We start from the raw sequence: 22,899 nt of genomic DNA, 5'->3' as shown, positions 1-22,899 counted from the left end.
GTCTGCACCCAGGTCTCCATGTCCTATTGCACAGAGTACCCGGCCAGGTGTAAATGTTCTCACTGCAGAAGAACTGATTATGTATAAACATAATCAGTGTAGACAGGACTTGGAGAGGTCTGAATCCACCATGTAAACAGAACTTGGCCAGGTTCAAAGTAGCTTAGGGCTGCGCTCCTAGGAGGCACAGGTCACACCCCCAGGGTCTCTCATCTTTGAACAGGGGCTCACCTGCGTGTGAGAACTGGGACGTACCTTTCCTGAAGAAATCATCACTGGCTCCACACTTCACCCACATCAGAAAAGGAACAAAAGCTTTGTCACTACACATTTTGGCAGGCAAAACAAAACTGTGACCAGGTTTTGCAACCATGTGGTGGTCAGGGCCCGGGGAAAGCCAGGAACCCAGTGGAGCACAGCCCAGCGTCCCGCGAGGACAGACCGGAAGTGGCCCGGCTGCAGCATTCCGGGTTCCCAGCAGGAGGTGCTCCTTGGGTCACCCAGGCAGGACAGTCCTGCAGCGTCCTCGGGGAGAGTGGGTCTGTCCATCCTACTGGTCAGTTAGGGATGGAGTGCGCCCAGGTACTGCTTCCCCGCAGGGTGGGGGAGTGGGCCTGACACCTCCTAGGCTCCTGGTCAAGTGACTTCATGCCGGGGTTGACTCCCACAGGGCACCGTGCTGCATCCAAGTGGAGAATGAGGGCAGATGTGGGGCATAGACGCCATCAGAGCAGAGCACCTGGGGGAGCTCCCACCTGTGCCCGCCTGCCCACCTCGGGCCCCAAGGCCCCACCCCATGACCCATTACCACACACACATACACTCCCATGCCACACACATATGAGCTGTGCACCTACACCATGCACACAAAGAGCACGTGTCCACCAACAGATGCACACACACGCATAGCACACAAACGGGGAATAAAATGAATACCCTAAAGTGCTCGTTCCTAAACACAAGTGAAGCTCACATGCATTCTTCCCTTCTTCTGAGCTTCGATGGTTTCCAAAATAAAAAAGTTTATAAAGTAGTTAATGGTGAATGACTTTTAGATGATGGGACTTTCTGAAGTTATTCCACAAGTACTACAAGACCTGAGAGATGAATGTAGATATTTCATGTGTCCCTCGACAGAAGAATGGGCAAGCAGAACATGGTCCATCCACACAATGAATGTTGTCCAGCCTGAAACAAAGGCAATTCTGACACAGGCTATAGCGTGGATGGACCCTGAAGACATTATGCTCAGTGACATAAGGCAGACACGGAAGAACAAATGATGTTTGAGTCCACTCATACAAGGTCCCTAGAGCAAATGGCTCCATAGACACAGAAAGCACGATGGTGGGTGCCAGGGGCTGAGGGAGGGGAATGGGGACTGAGTGTCTCACGGGGACTGTCTGGGTTTTGCAAGATAGAAGTAGCGACTGAACAACACCGCACACAAGCCTGCACTGCAGCAGCATTTACAACAGCTGAGACATGGAAGTAACCAAAATGTACACAGACAGATGAATGAAGAAATCATATATGCATAGAAGGGATTATGATTCAGCCATGAGAAAATACTGCCATTTGCAGGGATGATCTAGAACTAGAACAATTATAGTGAGCGATGTACTTCAGAAGAAGAAACTGATACCAATGAGTTATTTTATAAAAGTGAAATGCTCGCACAGTCAGGAAACAAACATGGCTACAGAAGGAGAGTGGGGGGTGGAAGTGATAAATTAGGAGGCTGGGTTCATTTATCCTCACAAATACATATAGAATATAGAATCGACACGGACCTACTGTAGAAAGGGTGCTGTACTACACAGTCTATAATAATGTCTATGTGAAAAAACCAAGATGAATCAGAATGTGTATGGGGATAACTGATGAAGAATCTCTCCACCAACAAACACAGCACTGTAAGTCAGCTATCCTCCAAAGGAAGTAAACACTAACTTTAAAAAAGAAAAACAAGGATTAATGAGCCACAGGCTTCTGGCATGTGCCAGAAGAATCCACGGACTAGGAGTCACCCTAAGGCTCTGGTTACTGTAGTAACAGGAGTAGGCCATGAAGAAATCCTGTCTCCTTGTGGCCATCTCCTGCAACAGAAACTTTAAAGCTATTGCTTATGCTGCAGTGAAATAAGAAAAAAGTTTTTTTCTCTTTGGCCTTTTGATTCCTTCTCTACTTTAGCTGTTCCTTATCTACAGTTTGCATTGATAACTGTTTCCTTCTTTTCAGAAGATTAACCTATTGACTGTTTTGAAACAATGCAAAAAAGAACAAGAACATAGGAACCTTATACCTTTGTGGAAACAAATGTTTTTTGGAGGAAATAGACAGATTGTTGGGAGCCGGCGTCAGGACCTCCACCCGTGGCAATGGTCATGAGGAAGGAGGCTCGACGTACGCAAAGGCGGGATCGAGCCTCAGGAGTCCCCCTGGAAATTCTTGAGCATCTACCCCATAACCAGAGCCTGCCTACTTTACTACTTTGTGCTCTCACCTACACCTCTGACTTTACGGGGGGATGTCCCCCACCACCTCTTTTGGAAACAGAGTTAACTTAGAGCTCCAGTTAATAAAAACTCCTGGGTGTGACAAGAGTGTTTCAACCTACAAACTCCTCTGAAGGTTCTCTAGCCTGCCTGACAGGCTTGTCTGGCCACATGTGATTGCTCACAGCCTCCCAACCATGAGAGGCATGAGATGCTTTAAACCTTCTAAAAATAGGTTCTTCAGAGAAGTTAGAAAACTATTAGTATAGTATAGGGGGCTGATTAGAAATTGTATTGGTGAAGGGTTTTTCATTTGTTGAGCCAATGTTTACTGCTAAGTCTCCACATCCCCTGCCCTTATACACATTAATGAATATATAGAAGAAATAAGTATTAACCTTTGATATTAATCACGTTAGACCTTAGGCTAAGCAAATTCTTTCCTTAATTAAAACCCACTACACCCTCACCCTATAGGAATGTAACTTTATCTGGTACCTTCAGAAGCTGGAGTCTGTTTTAAGAATAATCACCCCTGGAAAAATAAGTGTCCTGGTTGACTGACCGCTGTCACAAGGAGAGGGTCATAAATTGTCAGCAGGCCCCCTGGCCAGAAGATGATGTAACACCCCTAAGACCTCTGTATACATTTGTATGAAGCACCTGACTTTGATAAAAGTCAGGACTGCTGACCCCACGTGACTTTTGCATAACATCTCAGTGTATAAAAGTAGACCATGGAAAATAAAGAATTGCGATCAGTTCCTCGAAAGACTGGTCTCCCCATGTCACTCTCTCTCTCAAACTCTGGCTGAGTCTCCATCTGGAGCACGGAACCCACCAAGCTTACTAATTTTGCCTGGGCTTCTAAGATCCAACCAGGGAGGCCTCAGTGTCTCCTCTCCTTCGGGAGAATGGAAGAATGCCTGCAGCCTACGTAAGTGGTACAAACTTCTTGTCTTGAAGTTTTATTGGTCTCCCGCGTAAACCAAGCTACTCAGCCTCTTTTCTCAACTGAATTTTCTACTGAGCTATCCTCATTCTATTACTCTTTACATCTCTAATTAATATCTAATTGAAGCTATTGTATCCTGATCCTCGCCGACGCTGTCCCCGCTTCGAACTCCCTGGATCAGCTGGGGCTGGACCTCGGCAACAGATAACTTTAATCCCCAAGCTGGAAGAGGAGAGAACACAGTAGACTTGTGTCTCAAGAACTGTGTCTCCCCTGATGGGGAATCAAGGGGATCACACAGTTGGGGCTCATCATCAGAGGTTGGAAATAAAGAGCAAACATATAAGGATCCTGTATTCTTTCTTTTTGCATTGTTTCAAAACAGTCAACAGGCTGGCGTCAGGGAGCCCAGCAACGGGTCCAGCAGGCAGTCGCAGGAGTTGGGGCCATTGTCTTTTGTAAATTGCGTTGAGGCGTTCTTTCTGTAATGCAAAAAGAGAAAAACTATAAGGAGAGGTTTGCAGAGAGCACCATAAAGTTAAGCATCAGGATGTGACTAGCATAAAATTAAAAGATAATAGATGTGAAATATGGCTCATGCAGAGTTAGAGGGCGATAGGTGTGGGATATCCCTGGAGGAGAGCATGGAAACCCACTCCAGTATTCTTGCCCGGAGAATTTCATGGACAGAAGAGTCTGGTGAGCTACAGTCCATGGGATCACAAAGAATCAGACACAACTGAGTGACTAACACACACACACACACATAGGTGCAGGATGTAGCTTACATAACAGGTTAGTCTTCTGAAAAGAAGGAGACTTAATTATCGATGCAGGCTGTAGATCAGGAACAGTTAAAGTAGAAAAGGACTCAAAAGACAAAAGAGGAAAAACTATTTCTTATTTCACTACAACACTCATAAACACTTCATATTTACAAGGACTACTGGGTTCTAAATGATACCGGCACTTTAGAAGTTTCCATGGGTAACTAACTGAAAACAAAAACTGGGTAGACTATGAAGATGAAAATTTCCACAGTCAATTCCATACACGCTAGTTAAAATCAAAGCCCATGAAAACGTGCTGCACATCAGGAATTGTTAGAGACGTGCAAATCAAAACCACGGCTAGGGAACACTGCAGCTGTTTGAAAGGCCATCCTCAGTCTACAAAGGAAAATGGTGGGGAAGACTTGGAGGAAAAGAGAACACTCATGGGGCTGATGAGATGTAAACGCTGAGAATCACTGTGGAGAGGAGTATGGAACTGCCTTTATTAATTTTTAGTAAGACAAACATTGATTCCAGCCCAGGTCACAGGGGGACGTAAAACATGCCCTGCTCAGCGTTCCCTCATCGTCAGTGCCAACAAGGGAAGACGGTGCCTGAAGAGCAGCTCCGCCCGAAGTGGTAGACAGCCTCGGTAAGAGACACGCAGCCAGGTCTCTGCCTCGTCCGGCGGTTAAGCAGGCTCCCCCTCACAGCAAAGGGCTCCTTAACTCCAAATTCACTTTGCACAGAGAGGAGGAAAGAATCAGACATAAACTATAAACTAAATCAAGTATCTTTGTTTTTAAATATAAAAAGCGAAGGGTAAAAGCAGTAAAAATTACACTTCAAGTGAATAAATTACAAACCAAATCAACTATATATCCTGACATATAAAACAGAGGAGGAGGATGGAAGCCACGCGAACTACTGTGAGTGAGCGGCCCTTGACTGTGTGAGTACCACCCGGGGTCTCCAGCCGTCTCTGCCGGTGTCCGTGACACCGGGTGGAGCCTTCTTTGTCTCCGGGCACGGAGAGAACCCAAGTGTATGCCGTCAGGCGCCTCTTCTGCCAGGCTCCACGCAGAAGGTTCAGCCTGAGCCGTGTTCTTCATGTTCTTCTCCTGCAGGTTAATGGTGGTAAAATGAGGCGAAGGAAGTGCCTAGAATGTGCCACCTCCCCTTTCTGCAGCTGTTTTAATTTCTTCTCCTTCTATAAGTGACATTTTTGTATCAAAACAGAAAGGGCGCATTTCCACAGTTCTCACCGGGATTTTGGACTTCAAAGGTCCTCCGTCATGGGCGATTGTTGGGTTCTTATCATTACTGGCTGCTCCTCAACCTCATCTTCTTGGGTGGGTTTGGGTTCTCTTCTTCCAAACAAAGGCAGGAGTCCTGGGGACAGTGAGTGGAATTTCTTTCTTATTGGGAACACCCACAACACCTAACAAGATTTGGGCAAGGCTTTGCATAAATTTAAAGTGTTTATCCTCCAATACACTCTTTGCTTCTCACTGTTTGATTATTTTCTCCGTTTCAAAATCAAAGCCAATAGGTGGCTTCTCTAGCAGTTTCTTAGGGAAAATGCGCCCACTGTAAAGAATTCCAGAATCCAGTTTCCATGCTTTAAATTTGTAGAGCCCTGCTTCTACAGGATTACATTTCTTGGGTTTCCACTTGTTTCAAACACCTCCACCATATCTTGATGCATTTTTATTCTCTTTTCTGACTCGTGCTTCTCACTACCTTTTAGGATCTTCTGTATATGGGAAGAAAAACCTGGAAAGAATAGATATGTATTTATGCATGGCTGAATTAAGTTCCTGTACACCTTATACAAACACAACATTGGCCATCAACTCTGTTCCAATGTAAGATCCAAATGAAATTGCACAGAAAGAAGAAGAAAAAGGGGCATGAAAAATGCTGCCGCCTTGTGGCCGTTTTTCATAACAACAACGTCAAAAGCTGTGCTGATGGACACTTAATATTCAGAGGGCCCATGGGGTTGTGAGTAAACAACAACCGGCTTCAGGAAATGTTCTAGGAGTGTTTATCAAAACACAGGGCAGGCGTTCAAGAGTCAATTACAAGAGGTTTCACACTCACACTCTTTTAAAAAAAAATCACAGTAAATGATGTCAATATTGCTAAATATTAGAGAAATCCAAATCAAAACTACAATGAGGTATCACCTCACACCAGTCAGAATGGCCATTGCCAAACGCTCTACAAAGAACCAAGGCTGGAGCGGGTGTGGAGAAATGAGAACCCTCCTCCATTGATGCTGGAATGTCAACTGGGAAGAGTCACTATGGGAGAGAACATGCGTGCTAAGTCACTTTAGTCATGTCCAACTCTTTTCGACCCCACGGACTGTAACCTGCAAGGCTCCTCTGTCCATGGGATTCTCCAGGCAGGAATACTGTAGTGGGTTGCCATGTCCCCCTCCAGGGGATCTTCCCAACCCAGGGATTGAACCCGCGTCTTTTATGTTTCCTGTGTTGGCAGATGGGTTCTTTACCACTAATGCCACCTGGGAAACCCATGAAGACAATGTGAAGGTTCCTTAAACAATGAAAATGGGAACAAAGTTACAATATTCTTGTCGACTTAAAAAAAACGCATAACCTAAAAGTTGAGAGTTATGTTTTATTCGGTGGGAATTTTTAGGACTACAAGCCCAGGAGACACCATCTCAAGCAACCCTGAAAGAACTGGTCCCAGGAGGTGAAGGGAGGAGCCAGGTTACACAGAACTCTGTAACAAAGTGCAGGCAGTCTGAACATCAAAAGACTATTGTTAAAGAAAACCAGATATCCTGAGTCAAGGGATTTAATGACCTGCCTCTTGAGAAACCTGTATGCAGGTCAGGAAGCAACAGTTAGAACTGGACATGGAACAATAGACTGGTTCCAAATAGGAAAAGGAGTACGTCAAGGCTGTCTATTTGTCACCCTGCTTATTTAACTTCTATACAGAGTACATCATGAGAAACGCTGGGCTGGAAGAAGCACAAGCTGGAATCAAGATTGCCGGGAGAAATATCAATAACCTCAGATATGCAGAGGACACCACCCTTATGGCAGACAGTGAAGAGGAACTAAAAAACCTCTTGATGAAAGTGAAAGAGGAGAATGAAAAAGTTGGCTTAAAGCTCAACATTCAGAAAATGAAGATCATGGCATCTGGTCCCATCACTTCATGGGAAATAGATGGGAAAGAGTGGAAACAGTGTCAGACTTTATTTTTTTGGGCTCCAAAATCACTGCAGATGGTGATTGCAGCCATGAAATTAAAAGATGCTTACTCCTTGGAAGGAAAGTTATGACCAACCTAGATAGCATATTCTAAACAGAGACATTACTTTGCCAACAAAGGTCCGTCTAGTCAAGGCTATGGTTTTTCCATGGTCATGTATGGATGTGAGAGTTGGACTGTGAAGAAAGCTGAGCGCTGAAGAATTGGTGCTTTTGAGCTGTGGTGTTGGAGAAGACTCTTGAGAGTCCCTTGGACTGCAAGGAGATCCAACCAGTCCATTCTAAAGATCAGTCCCGGGTGTTCATTGGAAGGACTGATGCTGAAGCTGAAACTCCAATACTTTGGCCACCTCATGCGAAGAGTTGACTCATTGGAAAAGACCCTGATGCTGGGAGGGATTGGGGGCAGGAGGAGAAGGGGACGACGAAGGATAAGATGGCATCACCAACTCAGTGGACATGAGTTGGAGTAAACTCCGGGAGTTGGTGATGGACAGGGAGGCCTGGCGTCCTGCAATAATGGGGTTGCAAAGAGTCGGACACAACTGAGCAGCTGAACTGAACTGATGGGATGAAGATGACGCCTAACCACCTCCACATACTCCATGAGGTCGAATGGTCCCCTATGGGAGTAGGATGGCCACCAAGGACACCATGAACTTAAAAATAGTGGAGACAGTCTATACAGTAGTCACAGGAGAGCCAGGACACCTGGATCAATATCCATATATTGACTCATGGCTAGGGTTAGCTCAAGACCCTCCTACTTGGACAAGGTTCTGTATCCAGAAGGGAAAGGGGGAAATATTAATGGCAAAAAAAAATTGACTGATGATAAAAAGGAAATTCTACAGGATTTGGATGGAGATGACCTGCCCCCTCCCCAATACTGGATAATGACACACCTCCCTCCCAGTGCTCCACCAGGACCGGAGGCCGCCTAACACCTGATCCAGGGCTGGGTGAAGTTCCTGAAGCAGCCGCTGCTCCTCTGCCAACTCTCCTGGAGATCGTAGAGTTGCCGTTTCGGCCGGCTCTGATCCCAGCAATGGAGACCTCTGGTCAATGCCCCCAGAATTCCACCTCTGCTGGACCTCCTAGATTGTATCCACCTCTCCCGGTGAGTACTAATGGGGAGGGGGAAGAAAACACAGAAATTAGAGGCTGCATGCCACCAAGGAGCAAGAGGAAAGAACCCCACTACAGATGCCCCTCAGAGAGCTACAGCAGCCTCCGGTTCAGGACGCATGTGGGCACTACCATCAGCCCTCTGCAGCCTAGTATTACCAGCCATTTTCCTCTACAGCCATATTAAACTGGCAGAGACACACTCCATCATACTCGGGGGAGCCACAAGCCATGATTAGGCTAATAGAGACTATTTTTTGAACCCACTGCTCTACATAGGATGACATAATCCAACTACTAGTCTCCCTTTTCAGCACTGAGGAAAGACACAGGATCCTAACTGAGGCCAGAAAATGGTTAAGAGAAATGGCACCTGAGGGTACTGCAAACCTGCAGTGGTGGGTAGAGCCAGCCACTCCCGATGAGAGGGAGGCCCAATTGGGACTGTAACACAGAGGAAGGGAGGGGCCACCTGGAGAGATATCATGTGGCTATTTTACAAGGTCTCAAGAGGGGGGCCCAAAAACCTCCGAGTATGGCAAAACCCTCCAAAGTGATTCAAAGGGAAAGCAAATCACCCTCCGATTTCTACGAAAGACTGTGCGAGGCCTGTAGATTTTAAACGCCAACAGATCCAGAGGCTGCTGGGTCTTAGATGGTGATAAATGCAGTCTTTGTGTCTCAAGCCTACTCCGAAAATGTCAGATGAGGGAGGGGAGCACCAAGTGACTCATGAACTTCTATACATCCCTGAATGCCCAGAACCTTTGTTGGGAAGAGACTTGCTGTATAAATTGGGGGCAAAAGTGACCTTTCCCTCCCATGAAAGGCCCACTCTTCAAGTGGGCTCAACCACCCATTTACTCTTCCTCTCGGTAACCCCTCAAGATGAATGGAGGTTGCACGATCTCCTGGAAGGGCTAAACATTCGAGACAGAGAGAGAGTTAATGCAACAATTCCCTGAGGTCTGGGTGGAAGACAACACCCCCAGGCTTGCAAAACAAGTCCCAGTGGTAACAGAACTCAAACCCAGTACAATTACATCAGGCCCGCCCTGGGCCTACCAGACCTTGCTAAGCCACTTAGTCTTTATATGACTGAAAACAACAAGGTGGCTATGGGAGTGTCGTCCCAGACTATGGGGACACGGGACAGACCCGTGGCTTCTCTCCTGAAACAGCTGGACAACGTTGCCGCTGGGTGGCCAGGATGCTTATGGGCAGTTGCTGTGGTTGCCTTACTGGTCCTCGAGGCAACCAAGCTGACTTTGGGCCAAGATTTGATCATAAAAGTCCCACATGAGGTCAACACTCCCCTGCGAGGGGACCCCCATAAATGGCTGTTGACATCCCAGATTACTCAATACCAGGGACTGTTATGTGAGAACCTCCAGGTTACTATTCAGCCTTGTCAGGCCCTGAATCCAGCCACCCTCCTTCCTGTGGGAGAAGGTGGGCCTTCACATGATTACAAGGAAATCCTAGAAGTTTATGCCAGCAGACCTGACTTGACCAAAATATGACTCTCTGGCATAAAGATTATTTCAGTCTAATGTTTTTTAAAAAAAGGAATCTTGGAAAACTAAATAGTAATTGTCCTTTTGAGAAGGACATTTACAATAGAGAATTCTCCATATTTAAGGGCTGTCCCTTTTCCCACCAGAAATAAGCAGATGATTAAATCTCAAGTAACTCTTATCAATGGATAAGTCCTGACTTCAATCTGCAAACACCCATACCCTTCTTTACTGTGTTTTGCATGATAGCCTGCCATAACTGGCTTTCCCCTTCCCCCACAACCCCAAGGTCTTTTGTTTGTGTCTGAAGATGGCATTTAAGGTGATGGCTTTGGACACTTAAGGGAGTGACTCAGTTTTCTTGGTTAACTTCCATATATACAGGAGGTATCCATGCTATTAAACTTCTGTTTTTCTCCTGGTAATTTGTCTTTTTTTGTCTTTTACAGGGAAAGTCTCAACTAACCACCTAGGTTAGAGGAAAATGGTTTTTCCTCCCATACACATGCAGTGAATACTGCTCAGCAATAGAAAGGAATGAGCCATCAACCCATGGGGAAAAAAAGAATAAATCTTATCTGACATATTGTTGCAGAAACCAGTACTCAAAAAACCAAGCACCACACTTAGAGAGTTGGAGAACTCAGGTTTATTATGCTGGCAGGCCCTGAGAAGTTAACACTCCAAGCTCTGAGCCCCGAACAAAAGGGTTACAGAGTTTTTAGACAGACTATAGTAGGCAACACTAGCTGTTAATAGGCTGGTTTAAACTAAGGGGTTTCTCGTGCGTGAGAATAGCAATCAAGATGGGGAGGGGGATGCCTGACCTGGACAGGCATGATTAAGCAGGTTTACAGGGGCTGCTGCTGCTGCTGCTAAGTCGCTTCAGTCGTGTCCGTCTCTGTGCGACCCCATAGATGGCAGCCCACCAGGCTCCACCGTCCCTGGGCTAGGCCATTGCAAAGAGCAGGACAAGGGTGAGTGAGATAAGCTCCGGTTCCTAGTATTGTAAGTCCCTGCTTTCTGAGACTACGTGACCTATGTGATCCAGACTTTGCAAGAAGCAAGCTGAGTTACAGAGGCAGAAGGAGCAGGGGGTTATGTAAAATTTTAACTTTTCCTCTTCAACTGTAGGATGGAAAGCCTGTCCCTGTGTTTTTGTCTGAGCCCACAGATTTGTGTGGCCCGAGGGGTAAACAAAATCTACTCACATTTAGCTATTTTGGATGCAGCAGTGGAATGCACGCTGTGGTAGTATGTAGCTGTAGTAGTGTGGCAGGGAGAGAGCCAACCCGACTCCATGCTGGAGGCTGTTTCTGTGACTTGTGACTCGCTTTTTTTGTTTTTATTATTATAATCATGCTCAGTGGCTTGCCTGGAGGACCCTACCCCTCTGCTTGACTGTGAACTAAAGCGCCTTTGTTCAGCTCATGGAGGAATAGTTTGTCCCTACCCACACCCCTTCCAAGGCTGCACATTCTGTGGGAGATGTTTTGCAAGACTGAAGGCCCTTTCCCTTTACTTCCCCACTGCCTCTCCCTCTCTATGCTGCATTTGACTTTAGTTCCTCATTGCTTCTTTCTCTCTGGTTTATAAAAGAACCCAGCATCTGGACCCCAATAAGGCAGTTATTTTGAGGTGCTAACCTGCCATCTTCTTGGTCTGCTGGCTCCCCAGTTAAAGTTTCTTCTTTGTCTCAACACCTCGTCTCTCGGATTCATTGGCTTATTGTGCAGCCAGCGGAGTGTGCTTGGACTCAGAATAATAGAAACACACATAGAGTAGCCTCAGTGTAAGGGATGGAGCAAAAGGTGCTGACTCAACTTTGGAGATTAACAGAATGTGTAGACTAAAGGCAAAATGGATCTTTCATAAACAGTGGGCTTATTTTATGGGGTTCTCTCCAGGCTGCAGTACCTAAGAAAGCTGAAACTTCTGCACGTGTCTTTTGGAATGGAGCAAGGCAAAGATAAATGGCAGATGGTGGGAGCCAGGCTCCTCACCGTGGGGTGAGAAGTCACAGACAAGCAGGGAGACGGCCTCTGCCCTCGTGACCCTGGATCTGGGCTTCCTGGAAGGACGACGTGGGGGAGCTGACTGGCCGGGGAAATGCACAGATCTCTGCGCTGGGAAGGCCCTGCACATGTAGGAACCTCACCACATCTTTCCCCTATACCTGCTGGAAACACTCAGCCCTGCACAGTCTGCGAGGTGCAGATTTTTAGACGTTCTTACCCCAGGCAGGCACAGGAGTGTGAGGGTCTTGCTTACCCCTAAGCTGTCCCAGAAGCCAGGTCCGGGAGGTTGGAGCCAGGATGCGGGTGCCTGGGCCTCTGACCGGCAGCTGGTGGGAACGAGGAGCCAGTCCTGAGGGCAGGAGCTCCCTGGTGACGGCTGTGAGGCCGGAGCCCTGACGGGACGCCTCCCTCCTGGGAACACAGGCGGGCCCTGCGGTGGCTCTGTTTCCACCTGGGACCCTTTGACGATGTCACAGCACCGCAGAGCTCTGAAGTCTCCTGACGGTGTCCCTAATTCTGACACAGTAGTTTTACAAAGGAATAAGAAAGTGAAGCTGAGCTCCCGGCAGCCACTGCTCTGGGCTCTGAGTCGGTTCCAGCAGGACTGCAGCCACTGCACATGGTCCGCTGTAACCCCTGCCCCCTCCTGGCCTTTCCTCTTCCTGTGATGATTCCAGCGACATTTCCAGCCTGGGCCCCTCTCCCAGGCCAGAGGCACTGGCCCAACCACTGCATCCGCATCTCATCTTGGGGGCTAACAGGCCCCTCAGAGGGCTGAGATCCTGCTGCTCCCCACTCCCAGAAGGGGTCCCGCCCTCTCCGGTTGCTGAGGCCCACCCAGGCCTTCCCAGGCTCCCACTTTCTTGTGCTCCAGTGACTGTCAGAGCCTCCTGCAGAGCCTATGGCCAGTCCCCATGCTAATTCCCCTCTACCCCCACAGCCCTGGCCCAAGCCCAATCCCTCCAGCAGGCCCTAACCAAGCTCCCTGACCCCAGGGGGCCTCTCACACCCCAACTCAACGTTTTCTTCCTGCAGCATAAACGAGATCATGACTCTCTTCCTGTTGTGATTCCCCCCAAGGTTTGCCCCTTTGGCTGGGGTGTCTGGTGGGAGAGGCATTTGCCAGGACCCTGAGAGTTCCTGGTATCTCCACTAGGCTGCTGGCTCCTGGTTTCCCAGACACTGAGCACCCTAGAAGGACAGGGACACAGTACCGCACCCCAGAACCTCTCCTCAGGAGGAAAAGGGACACAGCACCCCAGAATTGTTCCTCAGGATGACAAGGACACAGCACCACACCCCAGAACCACTCCTCAGGGGACAAAAGACACAGCACCCCAGAACTGCTCCTCAGGGGGACAAGGGAAAAGCACCCCAGAACCGCTCCTCAGAATGACAAGGGACACAGCACCCCAGAACCGCTCCTCAGGAGGACAAGGACAGAGCACCACACCCAGACCTGCTCCTCAGGAGGGCAAGGCCACAGCACCCCAGAACCGCTCCTCAGGAGGACAAGGACAGAGCACCACACCCAGACCCGCTCCTCAGGAGGGCAAGGACACAGAACCCCAGAACTGCTCCTCAGGGGGACAAGGGAAAAGGACCCCAGAACCACTCCTCTGGAGGACAAGGACACTGCACCCCAGAACCGCTCCTCAGGAGGACAAGGACACTGCACCCCAGAACCACTCTGCAGGAGGGCTGGAGATGCTGCTGCCTGGTCAAGGAGAGCTGAGAAGGGCTGCGCAGCTGGGACGCAAGCGTGGCGGGCGCGGCCCCTCCCTCGGCCTTCATGTCACCCCTGGGGGACTTGAGGGAAGGAGGGACTGAGGCTCGTGTCAGTTCGTTCTGAAGCAGGACATCACGGCTCAGTCATGTCCCCCTACATTCATGTTCTGAACCCCCGGGACACCAGGATATGGCTGAATTTGGAGATAGGGTTTTTAAAGAGGTGACCAAGGTAACATGCTGTCACTAAACATTGGAAAGTGGAAAAGAAAGTGAAGTAGCTCAGTCGTGTCCGACTCTTTGCGACCCCATGGACTGTATCCTACCAGGCTCCTCTGTCCATGGGATTTTCCAGGCAATAGTACTGGAGTGGGATGCCATTTCCTTCTCCAGGGGATCTTCCCGACCCAGGGATTGAACCCAGGTCTTTAACATAGCAGGCGGGTTCTTTACCAGCTGAGCCACGAGGGAAGCCCAAATACACAGGTCAGCTTCTCACACACCTGAACAATTGGTTGTTGTTCAGTCGCTCAATGTGTCCAGCTCTTTGTGACCCCGTGGACCGCGGCACGCCAGGCTTCCCTGTCCTTCACCATCTCCAGGGGCTTACTCAAACTCATGTCCATTGAGTCGGTGATGCCATCCACCCGGACAGCTACATAATTTTAAAGAGTAAAGACGCAGTTGGCTCGGTAATTGACCAAGAGGGCTCCAGGGCAGGGTGAACCTGGATGAACACGGTTTTCCCTAAGGCTCTGCTCGCCCTGGAAACCAGAGATGGGCATGAAGAAGTGCTGCCCCTTGTGGCCATTCCCCATAGCAACAACTTTAAAACCAGGGCTGCTGGGCTCAAAATTCACGAGGTCTGTGAGACTGTATATGACACCTGCCATCAAACAATGTCGCTGTGTAAATCATTGGAAAATAATTTAAAACAGGGCACACATTCAATAAACCAATTTCAGCTGGTAAATTGTACTTATACTGTATAAGATCAAAAAAGGACCTGCACAGATACTCCACCTCACTAAATATTAAATGCATGGAAATCAAAACTACCATGACGAATCACCTAAAACTGGTCAGGATGAACAACATCAAAAAGACCTACCAGGAATAAGTCCTACAGAGGGCACAGGGAAAACAGAATTGCCCTTCATTCTTTATTGGGATGTTAATTGGTACAGGAACTATGGAAAACAGCATAGAGGTTCCTTAAAAAAATCTAAGTGTAGTGAAACTGCAAGATCTGGCAGTCCCACTCCTGGACTTAGCTCCAGAAGAAATCAGAACTGGAAAAGACACATGCGCTGCTGTTCTCAGGGAAGCATGATTTACAATACACAAGACACTGGAATCAACCAAATTCAATCAACCAACCAACCAAATCTGAAACTAAGTTCCAAACAGTTCACAGATCTAAATGTAAAGTCAGATACTATAAACCTCTCGAGTCCATTGACCAAAACATGAACACTTAGTGATACCCCTCTTCACTGGAACCCTACTAAGTTATAAAAGAGAACAGAATAATGCCAATGACCCCAGCATGGATGGACCAAATGATTATCATACTAAGGGAAGTAAGTCAGAGAGAGAAAGACGAATAACCTCAGATATCACTGACAGGTGTATTCTATCAGTTCACACAAATGAACTAATTGACACAACAGAAGCAGACTCACACGCTTACAAATCCAACTTATGACACGACTCAGTGACTGAACAACAGCAGCATGAAAAGCTGTGCTATGGACACAATATTCACAGGGCCTGTGGGGCTACAAGCGAAAATACCCGATTTCAAGAAATATCCCAGGACTGGTCACTGAAAAAGAATGCATGAAAAGCTGTGCTATGGACACAATATTCACAGGGCCTGTGGGGCTACAAGCGAAAATACCCGATTTCAAGAAATATCCCAGGACTGGTCATTGAAAAAGAATGCAAAACTTGGAAGACCTTCAGGAAGCCAATTTCAAGAGAAAGTTTATATTACACCTTTGTAAAAAAGTCACAGGAAAAGATGTCAACATCACTAAATATTAGAGAAACGCAAATTGAAAGTACAACAAGGTATCACCTCACACCAGTCAGAAGGGCCACTGTCCAAAACGCTACAAACATTAAATCCTGTAGAGCGTGTGATGAAAAGGGAACCCTCTTCTGCAGATGCTGGAAATACAAATTGGGAACAGCCACTATTGAGGATGGGATGCAGGCTCCTTAAGCAAGGGAAACAAGAATGAGATTAGAATACTCCCTACGACCACGCACAAAGCTAAGTTCCAAACAGTTCACAGATCTAAATGTAACGTCAGATACTATAAGCCTCTTGAGGTGTATATAGGCAGATCATGCTTTGACATAAATCACAGAAGGTTCTTTTTGCATCCACTTCTTAGAATAAGGAAAAAACTAAAATAAACAAATGGGACCTAATTAACTTTCAAAGCCTTGGCAGAGCAAATGAAACCTAAAATAGAAGAAAAAGACCACCCTCAGGATGGGAAAAATATTTGCAAAGGAGAATATCACAACAAACTCATGCAAGCAGCTTGCACGGCTCAATACATGTGTATATATATATAAACACACAGCAAAAAATGGGCCAATGACCTAATTTTGGAGAAATGGACATTTCTCCAAAGAAGGCATAGAGAAGATCATTCATCAGATGAGAAGATGCTCAGCATAACCCATTATTCTATAAATAGGTAACTCAAAAGTCCAATGAGGTATCAACTCACACCGGTCAAAATGGCCATTTAAAAAAATCTGCGACAATAAATGCTGGAGAGTGTGTGGAGAGCAGGTAACCCTCCTGCAGTGTTTTTTGGGAATGTACACTGATACAACAACTAGAAGGAAAAGTATGGAGTTTCTCTTAAAACCTCAACAGAATCACCATAGGACCCTGAAATCCCACATCTGGGCATAGATTTGGAGAAAAACAAAATCTTGAAAGACACCTGAACCCCTACGATCCCAGTTGCACTAGGTACCATAGCTAAGACAAGGAAGCAACCTACGTGTAAAAGGACGGATGAATGCATGAAGAAGATAGGGTGCTTGTACAGTAATACAATATTACTCAGCCACAAAGAAGGATGAAATAACGCCATTTCCAGTCACAGGAAAGAAAGTAGAGCTGATCAAATGACATAAAGTAAGGAAGACAATGAAAGACTAGTATCATACGATGTCACTTTCAGTTCAGTCGCTCAGTCATGTCCGACTCTTTGTAACCCCATGAATCGCAGCACGCCAGGCCTCCCTGTCCATCACCAACTCCCAGAGTTCACTCAAACTCATGTCCATCAAGTCAGTGATGCCATCCAGCCATCTCATCCTCTGTCGTCTCCTTCTCCTGCCCCCAATCCCTCCCAGCATCAAGGTCTTTTCCAATGAGTCAACTCTTCACATGAGGTGGCCAAAGTATTGGAGTTTCAGCTTCAGCATCATTCCTTCCAAAGAACACCCAGGACTGATCTCCTTTAGGATGGACTTGTTGGACCTCCTTGCAGTCCAAGGGACTCTCAAGAGTCTTTGAAACACTAGTATCATATGATATCACTTTCAGGTAGAATCTAATAATGGATACAAAATGAATGTCTTTACCCAACAATGACAGACTCACAGACCTAGGAAAGAACCTTATGATTACCAAAAGAGAAAGGTGAGGGGCCAGAGGAAATAACTGGCTCATGTTAACATATGCACCCTGCTACTTATATAATAATCCACAGAGAGACTGTATGGCACAAGGAAGCTACTCGACCCTCTGTAATAAGCTATATGGGAAAAGGACCAGTAAAGGAACGCATGTCTGTCTTTGTATAACTGAATCAAGTTGCTGTATATAGGAAAGGGGAAAAAAAAAAAAAAACCACAACATTGTAACTCATCTACATACTCCAATTCATATTATACTTGAAAACAAAAAAAGAAAAAGAAAAAAAAAAAGAAAAAAGCCTACTCCAGTCCCCTTTAGCACTGACTACCTGAGCTGCTGTCAGATCTCCGGAGCCCGAGCAGGCTGGGGCCGAGGCTGGGAAGCCCTATGTCCGAGGGAGTGGAGGAGAGTATCCCGGCCCGCGTGGCCAACCATCCGCTCATGGACGGGAGAGCCTGCGACCTCTTCACGGGCCCACGACCTCCCGGTCCTGCAGAGGAAGCGAGCGCACTGCGCCCCGCGGACGGTGCAGCCTCTGTGCTGGGAGAGCTCTAGGAGTCCCCGGGGCTCCCACCTCCGCCTCCTTTCTTAGGGTCCCCCCACCTACGGTGTCAGCACACTGCGCAGAGGATGGTTTCAAGAACTGAGATGTGTCTCAGGAATAAACTGTAAGGGGGAAGAAGTCATGAGACACAAACAAGCCCTTGATAATTCCTCCCGCACTTTCCGCTCTGACAATCCGAGAACAGAATTTTCCCTAAGGCTCCGGTCGCCTGAGTGAACCAGAGTCGGACATGAAGAAATGCTGCCGCCTTGTGGCAGCTTCCAAAACAACAACTTAAATCTTGGCTGTTCGGTCGACCCCATGGACTGCAGCAAGCCAGGCTTCCTGGTCCGTCATTGTCTCCCAGAGTTTGCTCAAACTCATGTCCATCGAGTCGGTGATGCCATGAAACCATCTTTTCCTCCACCACTTTCTTCTCTTCCCACCTTCAATCTTTCCCAGCATCAAGGTCTTTTCCAATGAGTCAATTCTTCACATCAAGTGGCCAAAGTATTGGAGTTTCAGCAACAGTCCTTCCAATGAATATTCAGGACTGATTTCCTTTAGGATGGACTGGTTGGATCTCCTTGCAGTCCAAGGGACTCTCAAGAGTCTTCTTCAACACCGCAGTTCAAAAGCATCAGTTCTTCAGTGCTCAGCCTTCTTTATGGTCTAACTCTCACATCCATACATGGCTACTAGAAAAACCATAGCTTTGACTATATGCACCTTTGTCGAGAAAGTGATGTCTCTGCTTTTCAACACGCCATCTAGGTTTATCAGAGCCTTCCTTCCTGGGAGCAAGTGTCTTTTCATTTCGTGGCTGCAGTCACCGTGCACCCTCTCCCATTACTATGCCTGGCATTAGCCTGGTGGGTTAGCCTGGCTATGGTCCATGGGGTCACAAAGAGTTGGAGAGTACTGAGTAACTAAGCACACAGTGCAAGTTAGACACATGCAACAGAGTTTCCTTTTGACTCTGTTGTGTGGTTCTGGACCCACTCTGATAAACCAGAATATAGGTGTAGGACTTAAGAGCACAATAGTACCTGGTATGAAGACTTGGAAAACTAATCTAGTTGGAAAATACTTTGATTTGGCTAAATTCCTATTGATAGTGGCCAGCTACATCACACAAGGCAACACACTGCTCTGGTTTGCCCAAGACTATCCCTGCTGCTGCTGTGTCGCTTCAGTCGTGTCCGACTCTGTGCCATAGATGGCAGCCCACCAGGCTCCCCCGTCCCTGGGATTCTCCAGGCAAGAGTACTAGAGTGGGGTGCCATCGCCTTCTCCAAAGACTATCCCAAATATTTGAGATATTGGCCATCTGGAAAGGCACAGTCATTCTCAGAGCACTGTGTAATTAGTTGAAATGTCTCTTATGTCTATATAATTAATAAATTATCCTCCTATCTCTTTTTTTTGGCAGTTGACTTATTGAAGAAGCTGTGTTTATTTTTCTGATTCATATTCACAGTTTATAACAGAATTCTACAAAGAGAGAAAAAGGAAAACAGAAGGAAGAAAATATAAATGAAATCTAAAATAGTGTTGCTTCTTTGGAATACAGTCTGGCAGTTTCTCAAAAAGTCAAGCATAGAATTAACATTTGAGCCACCCATTCTGCTTCTATGTGTATACCCAAGGAAGATGAAAACACATGTGCACACAAAATCTTGTACAGAAATGTGCATAGCAGTATTAGCCATAATATTCCAAAAGAAGAACCTAAACGTCTATCAGTTGATGAATGCATAAGTAATATGTGCTATATCCACATATACATCCATATATATAATCATTCAGCTGTAAAAAGGTATGAAGGATGGATCCATGCTATCAGACAGCCAAACTCTGAAAACAGTGGAAGAAGTGAAAGAAGCCAGACACTAAAAGCCACGTGGTGCCTGGTGTGCTGTTGGTCACAGCCCTAAGATAAGAGAGCTTTTTAAAAAAAATAATTCACACATCTGCCAACAAATATGATGCAAAGGTTAGAACCTCCTACTGTTTCTTCTGTTGAGACCATCACAATGTGTTTTAGCATCATGACTGTAAAATAACCAGTTACATAGTCAGCAGTGTAAAGGGCTTTTGTTTCTTTTCTTTGTGGACTTTGGAATATAATGTGTCTACTCACCAAGGCAGGTGGTTCTATAGCAGCAGCACATGTCCGGGTTTCAGGTCCACAGCGGCTGAGTCTCCTCACTGCCAGGGCCGCTGCCAACCTGTACCAACCGAAGCTTCACCCAACGTCTTTACTTCTGAGCACATCTCTCCCCTGGTTGCAGGTGACAAATTGACAGTGGAGCAAAGTAAACGGGCTCCAGGAAGCGGGAGGTGATTCTCAGGAGAGGGGGTTGGGTCTTCGACAAGGCTGATTCGACCAAGGCAAGCTTGTGTAATGAGTAAATACAATGTGTATCTTTTAATTAAATATTAAACCATAATTGAGTGAGAAGGCAATGGCACCCCACTCCAGTACTGTTGCCCGGAAAATCCCATGGATGGAGGAGCCTGGCAGGCTGCAGTCCATGGGGTCGCTAAGAGTCAGACACGACTGAGCGACTTCACTTTCACTTTTTACTTTCATGCATTGGAGAAGGAAATGGCAACCCACTCCAGTGTTCTTGCCCGGAGAATCCCATGGACAGAGGAGCCTGGTGGGCTACAGCCCATGGGGTCACCAAGAGTCGGACACAACTGAAGCTACTTAGTACGCATTATTCACCAAATATGCCAACAAGGCCACGAGAAAGTATTCCTCATGATGAGACTTCAGCTGAGAAACACTGAGTGACCTCCAAGGACCACTCGACTGTTAAAGGCAGAATCACTGCTTAGGTCTGGATCTAACAGCTACCAAACATAGAAATGAACTAGTAGAATCAGCTTATGCTCAAGACTCTGTTCAAGCCAACGATTCTCTTTCTAAGGAAAATCTTCACATGAATTTAAAACTTTGAACACTTTTAGAGTGCCAGGCAGAAATCCAGAGCTGAACCGTGCTTGAGCACACCAGCTGGTTACTACCGCCACCGCTAACCCACCCTGCTCCTGCACAGCCTATGCTTGTGACGAAGGCTCAGCCTGGCAGAGCAGATCTAGATGCAAGAAACAGACTAAAGAAGCGCAGGAAGGGCCCTGACTGTCTAGGAAATACTGGGGCGGCAGACAGCCATCTCTGAGGTGGGGACAAAGGGGCTGCCTCTTCGAGAGTAAAGAAGAAATCTATTCTCGAACAAAATGGTATTTGGAGTCAGAGTACAATGCCTACAATGAGTGAGAGACTACATCACACTTGGGGGATGCTATTCCAGCGGTGTGCCTACAAGGAAAGTGGCAAGAGGAACGGGAAATAACTGAGACTGATGTGAAGGTCAGGCTAAAGTGATGCAAAAGCTGCACAGAGCAGATCTTAGACCAAAAACAAGACCTAAAGTAAGGCCTGTTCCCAACCATGATGTGCATTTCTCTGCTGGAAGATGTGGGACCCATAGCTTCTGCAATGGCACAGCTAGTTTGTAACCAGCTGTGTTCAAAAGAAAAGAAAATTATGTCTTGGAAACGGTGCAGTGGGGTGATTCTGAGAGAGTCATTTCCTAGGCAGGTTGATAGGGAGCCTAGAGGTCCCCAAGGAGAGAGGGGTCTGGAATTCTCAAGGAGGAAGAAAGGACAAACTTTTTTTCTTTCTCTACATTCCTTAGGATTATATAACAATAATGTATCCTGCCTAAGGACAGTCTCTGGATCAAACCTTCTGGCTAATTCTATTATCTTAAAATGTAAATTATGGGAGGTCCTTACAACCTCCAGACATTCTCTGGAGTATATAACTTCATTGTTAACACTAGCAAGCGGGTACTCTTTCTGCCCGCTTCTGATGCCTATGTCAGAAGCTTTCTCTATCTCCTTTATACTTTAATAAAACTTTATTACACAAAAGCTCTGAGCGATCAAGCCTTGTCTCTGGCCCTGGATTGAATTCTTCTCCTCCGGGGGCCAAGAATCCTGGTGTCTTTGTGTGATTCAACAACCTTTCAATTCTGGAAGCACTGAAGACCACCTTTGCTAAGCAAGGCCAAATGAACATAGAAACTTAGAAAACCTATCTATCAACTACTGACTATCTTACTGTCAGAGATTGAAAAGTTTCAGTGGCTCATAATTCTGCCATGATTTCCCCCCAAGCACAAATCATACATGCTGGAGTTTACAATCACAGTGTTTTCTTCTGTTTTTGGTGGTGATGGGAGTAGGAGGTGGGGGTGCTTTAGGTCCACCAAATGTTTCAACTTTATTTTTTTCCATGATTTTTGAACATAGCAGCCTTTGTTACTACAAACATTGTGAGTTTTCTTTTCTCTTTTATAAGTAATAATGTATAATAAACTTTGAATTAAAAATGTAACAAATCTGAAACTTAATTCTGCAGAAACAAGATACACAAAGTCACTCTTATCTTCACTGTTCCTTGAAGCAGCCTCACCAGGCACACAGCCCACCAGTGCCTGCAGCCACTTCTCATGGGCTAAACCCGGAAATCTCTGTCGGTCTGGCCATCCTTTTCCTTCTTCACTGTAGAAGATTGTATTGTTTTAATCTCAGTGAGAGGGGAAGAATTGTAGCTCTAATATAGCTATGGCCTAGATGCCTCTATTTCCAGCAAATTTTATTTTATTGTAAATATTACATCTAATGCACTGGAGAAGGGATTGGCAAACCACTTCAGTATTCTTAACTTGAGAACCCCATGAACAGTATGAAAAGGCAAAAAGATAGGACACTGAAAGTTGAAATCC

At 46.4% G+C, this 22,899-nt stretch overlaps 1 long non-coding RNA gene across 1 annotated transcript; it reads right to left on the bottom strand.

Annotated features, from left to right (window-relative positions):
- Positions 1 to 5,627: 5,627 nt before the first annotated feature.
- Positions 5,628 to 20,441, bottom strand: LOC123465616. The gene is made up of 3 exons (XR_006640895.1): positions 20,238 to 20,441; positions 8,389 to 8,610; positions 5,628 to 6,002 (listed from the first exon to the last, which is right to left on the bottom strand). It is a non-coding gene; the product is annotated as an uncharacterized LOC123465616 (long non-coding RNA).
- Between the last annotated feature and the right edge of the window lie 2,458 nt (positions 20,442 to 22,899).

This window comes from Bubalus bubalis, chromosome 3, assembly GCF_019923935.1.
Source record: "Bubalus bubalis isolate 160015118507 breed Murrah chromosome 3, NDDB_SH_1, whole genome shotgun sequence".
Lineage (NCBI taxonomy): Eukaryota > Metazoa > Chordata > Mammalia > Artiodactyla > Bovidae > Bubalus > Bubalus bubalis.
The sequence above is the reverse complement of the archived record's forward strand: the minus strand, read 5'-3'. Positions and strand labels throughout refer to the sequence as shown.